This window comes from Bos indicus x Bos taurus, chromosome 6 (assembly GCF_003369695.1).
Source record: "Bos indicus x Bos taurus breed Angus x Brahman F1 hybrid chromosome 6, Bos_hybrid_MaternalHap_v2.0, whole genome shotgun sequence".
In the NCBI taxonomy this organism is placed as follows: Eukaryota; Metazoa; Chordata; class Mammalia; order Artiodactyla; family Bovidae; genus Bos; species Bos indicus x Bos taurus.
In genome coordinates this window covers 87,291,506-87,298,724 of record NC_040081.1, presented here as the reverse complement: position 1 = coordinate 87,298,724, position 7,219 = coordinate 87,291,506, and the positions used below count along the sequence as shown (strand labels likewise).

Here is a 7,219-nt window from a genome sequence, read left to right as displayed (position 1 = left end):
ACATGAAAGAATTTCCATCTAAAATGGAACGGAAGACTCTGAAATGGAGAATCTCACACGTGCACCCTCCGAAGAATGGTACTTAAGAACTGAGAGACTGCCTTCCCATAAATGCTTCATTTACAAATGACTAAGGATTATCTCCTGACCAATGAACATCTGCTAAAAATCTCTGGCCATTCTCAAGCCAGTGAACTTACTTGGTCTCTGGCTGGACTTCTCTTTTTGCACTCCTTGCCCATAACAACAACCCATCCCAAACCCTCAAAAGACTTGTCTGTAGCTTGCCACAGCATGTATTTCCCAAATTGCTATTCCTTTTCTATTCTCGAATAAACTCAGTGTCTTGTAATTTGAGCTTGTCTCAGTTTATCTCTTCATTTGGGCTGACAGAAGGAAGGAATTCAATATGCCTATATTACTAAAAAAGAGAAAAAAAAGCCAAAGAAGTACTAATGTAAATATAAAAGAAGTTTTAATTGGATGAAGAAAGTCTGAGTCTGAAACTAAAATGGTTCCCTGAACACAAGGAAAAATAAATGAAAAGAGAGTGTAGGTTTAAAGAAAATAAGTTCAATTATTTCTAAGCAACTCATGAACAAAAGAGAAAGTTTACAGATAGTAAAGATAGTTGAGAGACTACACAGAAAATAAGAACAATGAAATTTAGTGTGTTAAAACTTACAGTAAAGGATCAAAGCCAATCTACAAAACACTAGCCTACGTGTCGTTTCTATTATTAAATACAAATGAATGAAAAGAAATGATTTCAAACCTCAAAACATTTGAAAATGAGTTGTAAAATTTAAGGAAAGCAGGAGAAAGAAACTAATACAATACATAAAAAAGTAATTGCAAATTAAAGATCTATAGACAATGTTAAAAGCTAGGACCTGGACCTTTTAAATACATCAAATATATAAAACATGCTGGTAAATCTAAATAACAACAAAAAGAATTAGCATGTTAAAATGAGATATCTATAAAAAAATTTTAATTAGCTATTATATAACTATATTGTGTGTATGTGTGTGTGTGTATGTGTTTGTGTGTGTATGTGCCCTCAGCTGTGTCTGACTCTTTGTGACTCATGGACTATAGTCAGCCAGGTTCCTTTGTCCATGGAACTTTCCAGGCAAGAATACTGAAGTAGGTTGCCATTTCCTACTCCAAGGGATCTTCCTGACCCAGGGATCAAACCCATGTCTCTTATGTCTCCTGCAATGTTAAAAAACTTAATGATATGTATTTTACAGAAAATATAAATTGATAAGATAGATTCTAAAAAAAATTAGAAAACCTCAAAAAACCTCCAAGCTGAGGAATAATTAAAAATTGTGTTATTTTTTTAAGGTTTCCATCTTGATAGTTTTACAGGTGAATTCTTCTAAACATTCAAAAAAAAGAAAATATAAAGAGCCTAGGAAAAGAAGAAAATTTTCTAACTCAGCTAATATAAACCTACTAGCAAAATCTTACAAAGTATAGAAATCTGCAGTTGTTTCTCAGTTAAGACAATGTAAACATTCTAAATATACAGCAAATGTAATACAACATGATTTTAATACAATAACACATCATGATTGAGTATGAACTATACTAGAAAATAAGAATGGCTTAAAGTCAAGAAATTAATAAAGCAGTGCATAGCAACCATTGGCCAAGGAAGAAAGGCTACATAAATATTTATTGGTCTTTGATGTGGGGTGGTGGGGAGAGGGCAACAAATGACTTTTATTATCTTACTTGCTACTCCTCCTATGAACCAACTGAGACGTAGGGAAAGGACTCAAACAAATGGAGATTAAAATACAGTCATCACTTCATATCCACCAGGGCCTCTCCCCACCTCCCACCCATGGATACCAAAATCTACTGATGCTCAAGTCCCTTTTATAAATGTCCTGTATTTGCTTAACCTATGCACATTCTCTCCTAAACTCTAAGTCATCTCCATATTACTTATAATACCTAATACAATGTGAATGTTATGTAAATAACATTTTGGATCCTGGACCCAATTCCAATATGTGTGTGTCAACAAGCAATTCTCAGATGAGAAATCAACTCAATTCTATCCAGAGACAGCATAGATTCTACAAGTAAAGGGTAGGACTGCCTCCACTTCAGGCACCAAACGCAAACCTGGGTTGTAACTGCTCCTGACCAACCAGCTTCAGATTTGAGGTTCTAACAACCCCTCCAATTCTAGATGCCAACCATAGGTCCAGGTTGTTACCTATACTTCTGAGCAACTGGTTATAGATCAGACATTCCCATGACCCCCTTATCATTTTGAATAATTTGCTAGACTGTTTCACAGAACTGTGGAAACATGTTTACTCGCTAGATTACCAATTTATAAGAGATTAAGAAAAGGTGGCAAGAATACACAGAGGAATTATACAAAAAAAGATCTTAATGACCAGAATAACCACGATGATGTGGTCACCTAAAGCCAGACATCCTGGAGTGTGAAGTAAAGTGGTCCTTAGGAAGTATTACATGAATAAATCTAGTGGAGGTGATGGAATTCTAGCTAAGTTATTTCAAATCCTAAAAAATGATGCTGTTAAAGTGCTGCAGTCAATATGCCAGCAAATTTGGAAAACCAGCAATGGCCACAGGACTGGTAAAGGTCAGTTTTAATTTCAATCCCCAAAAATGGCAGTGCCAAAGAATCTTCAAACTACCACATAATTGCACTCATTTCACATGCTAGCAAGATAATGCTCAAAATCCTTCAAGCTAGACTTCAATAGTACTTGCACTGAGAACTTCCAGATATACAAGCTGCATTTAGAAAAAGCAGAGGAAGCAGAGATCAAATTGCCACAATCTACTGGATCATAGAAAAAGAAAGGGAATTCCAGAAAAACATCTACTTCTGCTTTGTTGACTATGTTATAGCCTTTGACTGTGGACTGTGTAGATCACAACAAACTGTGGAAAATTCATAAACAGATGGGAATGCCAGACCACCTTACCCGTCTCCTGAGAAACCTGTATGCAGGACAAGAAGCAATAGTTAGAACAGGATATGGAACAACTGACCGCTTCCAAATTGGAGAGGAGTACATCATGGCTGTATTTTTTCATCCTGCTTCTTTCATTTATATGCAGAGCACATCACACGAAATGCCCAGCTGGATGAAGCACAAGCTAGAATGAAGATTGCCTGGAGAAATGTCAGCAATCTCAGATATGCAGGTGATACCACTCTAATGGAAGAAAGTAAAGAGGAATTAAAGAGCATCTTAATGAAGGTGAAAGAAGAGAGTGAAAAAACTTGCTTAAAATAAAACATTCAAAAAACAAAGATCATGACATCTAATCTCATCACTTCATGGCAAATGGATGGGTAAAAAGTGGAAATAGTGACAGATTTTATTTTCTTGGGCTCCAAAATGACAATGGACTGTGACGGCAGCCACTAAATTAAAAGATGCTTGCTCCTTGAAGGAAAGCTATGACAAACTTAGACAGTGTATTAAAAAAGCAGAGATATCACTTTGCAGACAAAGGTCTGTATAGTCAAATCTGTGTTTTTTCTAGTAGCCATGTATGGATGTGAGAGTTGGACCATAAAGAAGGCTGAGCACCGAGGAGTTGATGCTTTCGAACTTTGGTGCTAGAGAAGACTCTTGAGAGTCCCTTGGACTGCAAGGAGATCAAACTAGTCAATCCTAAAGGAAATAAACCCTGAATATTCATTGGAAGGACTGATGCTAAAGCTGAAGCTCCAATACTTTGGCCAGCTGATGTCAAGAGCCTACTCATTGGAAAAGCCCTGATGCTAGGAAAGACTGAGGGGAAGAAAAGGGGATGACAGAGGATAAAATGGTTGGATAGCATCACTGACTCTATGGACATGAATCTGAGCAAACTCGGAGATAGTGAAGGGCAGGGAAGCCTGACCTGCTGCAGACCATGGGGTAGCAAAGAGTTGGATACAGCTTAGTGACTGAACAACAACAATAACAAAGGCTATTAAAGGGTATACAGATCCACAGCCAGATGAAGGGTTTCATAGGGTGAGATCCCAAACAGAAGAACTTCTGTCGTCAAGGAGCTTATGGTTCAGCACTGTAGCATATGGAAATATTCTAATTCCCCAGCTTGGAAACTCTCTGAACCTTCTCCTTTGGGTTTTTTGGAGTCCTCATTACTTAAGCATGATTGATTAAATCATCAGTCAATGATGATTGATTGGCCAAGCAATCTAGCCCTTCTTTCCTCCCTGTAAATCAACCCTCTCTTCAAGATTGGTCTTCCTTGCCACCAGCTCACTTTCTGAGGTGTTTTCAAAAGCTACCTTAATTAAAATAAATCAGTTATGTGGAAAGGGACTTCTGAATAACACAACACTCATTTCACCTTTGTGGCTCTGAATCATTTTCAAGAACTGAGGACAAGAGACCAAATACAATAATAAAAGATGCACCCATTGCTCAGGAAATTTGGGATTCAAGAGCTGTGAGCCTGGAACTGTGGATAAAGACCAGATATATATGAGAAATATTTTGATCATCTGAGTGACCAAACATACATATTTCTTATAAATCACAATATTGCAGATAATACATAATCTGGATGTTTAACTATGGTAGCATTATAATTTTATTGTTCAGTCACTAAGTCATGTCCAACTCTTTGCGACCCCATGGACTGTAGCTTGCCAGGTTCCTCTGCCCATGAGATTTTCTAGGCAAGAGTACTGGCGTGAGTTGCCATTTCTGATCCAGGGATCAAACCCACGTCTTCTGCATTGGCAGACGGATTCCCTACCGTTGAGCCTCCAGGGAACCCACACAATGTTACACATATAAGTATGTAAAAGTAACAGTATAACACAAATATTACACAGTAAAATAGATAAAAGAATTGACTTTAAAGTCAAGTCAGCTTCCTTTCAAGATTCTGCCTCACTGGAAGGTTAGAGCTAGAATGGAAACAGTTCCATGACTGAGAGGGAACAGCATAGAGTACCATCCAGACCTAAAAAGATGGAGAAAGTCAGTTTGATTCAGATAAAATCTTAACAGTTTTCTTTAAATAATTATTTGTTCAGTTGTGTTGTCTTAGTGCAGCATGCAGGATCTTAGTTGAGGCATGCAGCTCCCTATTACGGTGCACTGACTCAGTTGTTCTGCAGCATGTGGGATCTTAGTTCCCTGACCAGGGATCAACCCCCCATCCACTTCATTGCAAGATGGATTCTTAATCACTGGACCACCAGGGAAGTCCCTTCCTGAGAGCTTTAATTTCTGAAGTCAATCGGTGCTGCATACTCAGGTACCTTTGTTGTTTACCAAATTAAGCAGCCTCTGGTTTGCATAGTTGCAAGAATTTTGTTTTATTTTGTTTTCCCCAGGCTTACTGAATCTAAAGGAGTTATATTCTCAGGGCATTTGTTAGAATATCAGTATAGAAAGTTTTACTTATATTAATGTAATAAATAGCTTTTCAGAAAACTTCCTAAGACGGTTCATTATTCATGCATGGCTGTTGTAATAGTGGGTTTTCTCTGATTAAAATAAGATTTCACTTTTCAAGTCTCTGACATGTATGGGAAAGTATTTAGCAATAGACACATATTTAATTTAATAAATTAAATATATACTGTTTTTAAAGGACAATCTATAATACTTGAAGAAGAGGAGTTTAGAATATGTTATTGAATTGGGCCTAGATGGGGTATTCTATGAAAAGCATTTTTATGAAGTGATAAGTAGATTTTTCATGGTTAAATGTTGATTATCTGCCAGTGATATTTTCAGCTTATCTTTGCTTATAGGAAATGGAAGTTTGTTTACGTATTTGTTTAGCTTCATGTACACATCACAATACAAAGTTTAAAGAAAAACACAGAGTGGAAAAGTGGAGAGTACCTTGGTTATCCATGTGATAATAGCTCCAAGTGAAAACTTTCACAGGTGAAAAGACCCTGTTATGGAAGTTCAGTTCTTCCTGGAAAAGAGTTGTTTTGTACCTGGGATTCTGAGCTGGAACTGATTCTTTCTACCAACTGGAATTTAAAGTGTCCCTCCCTCCGCCACAACAGGATGAAGGGGCCCCAGGCTAGAATGCACCAGGGCTAAGTTCCTAGACATCTCTCCCAGAAGGAAAACAATAGACTGCTGGCATTTTTTAAGTTGATAAGAAGGAGGAAACCACTGGAACTCAAGAGAAATTGGTTGGTAATGATTTTAAAGGTGGCCATGAACATTTGCAGTTGCAAAGCAGAACATCTTTCAGCAAAGAGGCTCTTGATAGAGGAAATGACTGGTCACTTTGAACAAGGAACAAAATTGGCTTGATTCACACAAATAATCAGCCAAGCTTGAAAAATTTGAGGAAGTAAATCCAGACCCAATTTAATGTTAAGGTAACAGCCGCTTAGCCACTCCAGAGAGTCTCACTAATTCCCTAGTTCAAGGCAAGAGCAGTTTATTCTATCGTTGTTTGTTTTTACATAACCACGAGGTAAAATACATTTGAACTTTCCCTTTCTGTCCGTTGTAGGGGTATGATTTCTCTCAATAATTTTTTTTCTCTAAATTTTGCAAAGTCTCAACTTAGAAACTTTCCTAAATATTGTTGTAACTATAGGTGGATACCATCTCCTTATTATAATCTCATGCCTGCAATGGACAAATGTAAGTTCACCAGGTATAATTTTGCAGCAATTGGGGTGTTCAAGAAATGTTACTTTGATTTAAATTTAGCTAAAACATATTTAGGGCTTCCCTACTAGCTCAGATGGTAAAGCATCTGCCTGCAATGCAGGAGACCCAGGTTCAATCCCTGGGTTGGGAAGATACCCTGGAGAAGGAAATGGCAACCCACTCCAGTATTCTTGCCTGGAGAATTTCATAGAGAGAGGAGCCTGGCAGGCTACCATCCGTGGGGTTGCAAAGAATCAGACACTACTGAGTGACTAACACACAAAAACATTTTTAAATCTCCAGATATCAAGGCTGGCAGGAAATTCAATCTCAGTTACTTGGTCCCTCACTTCCTGGAATTTCAAACTCACCAAAATGCAGAAGGTGATCCCTCTTGGTTTGGGCAGCACAGGTTACCTTTGTGATGCCCTGTGAACCAGGCTCTGTGGCATGGTGAGCCACCCACACGTGCTGGGTTTTAGCTTCTCCAGGCCCAGTTAGAGCCTCGCTAACTCTGTGGGCCGTAACTCCCCAGGCCTTATGGAAATGAG

The 7,219-nt window shown here is 38.0% G+C and overlaps 1 non-coding gene across 1 annotated transcript; it reads left to right on the top strand.

Moving 5' to 3' along the window:
• The first annotated feature begins 6,747 nt into the window (after window positions 1-6,747).
• Window positions 6,748-6,819, top strand: TRNAC-GCA. Its single transcript has one exon. It is a non-coding gene; the product is annotated as a tRNA-Cys (tRNA).
• The last annotated feature ends 400 nt before the right edge of the window (window positions 6,820-7,219 follow it).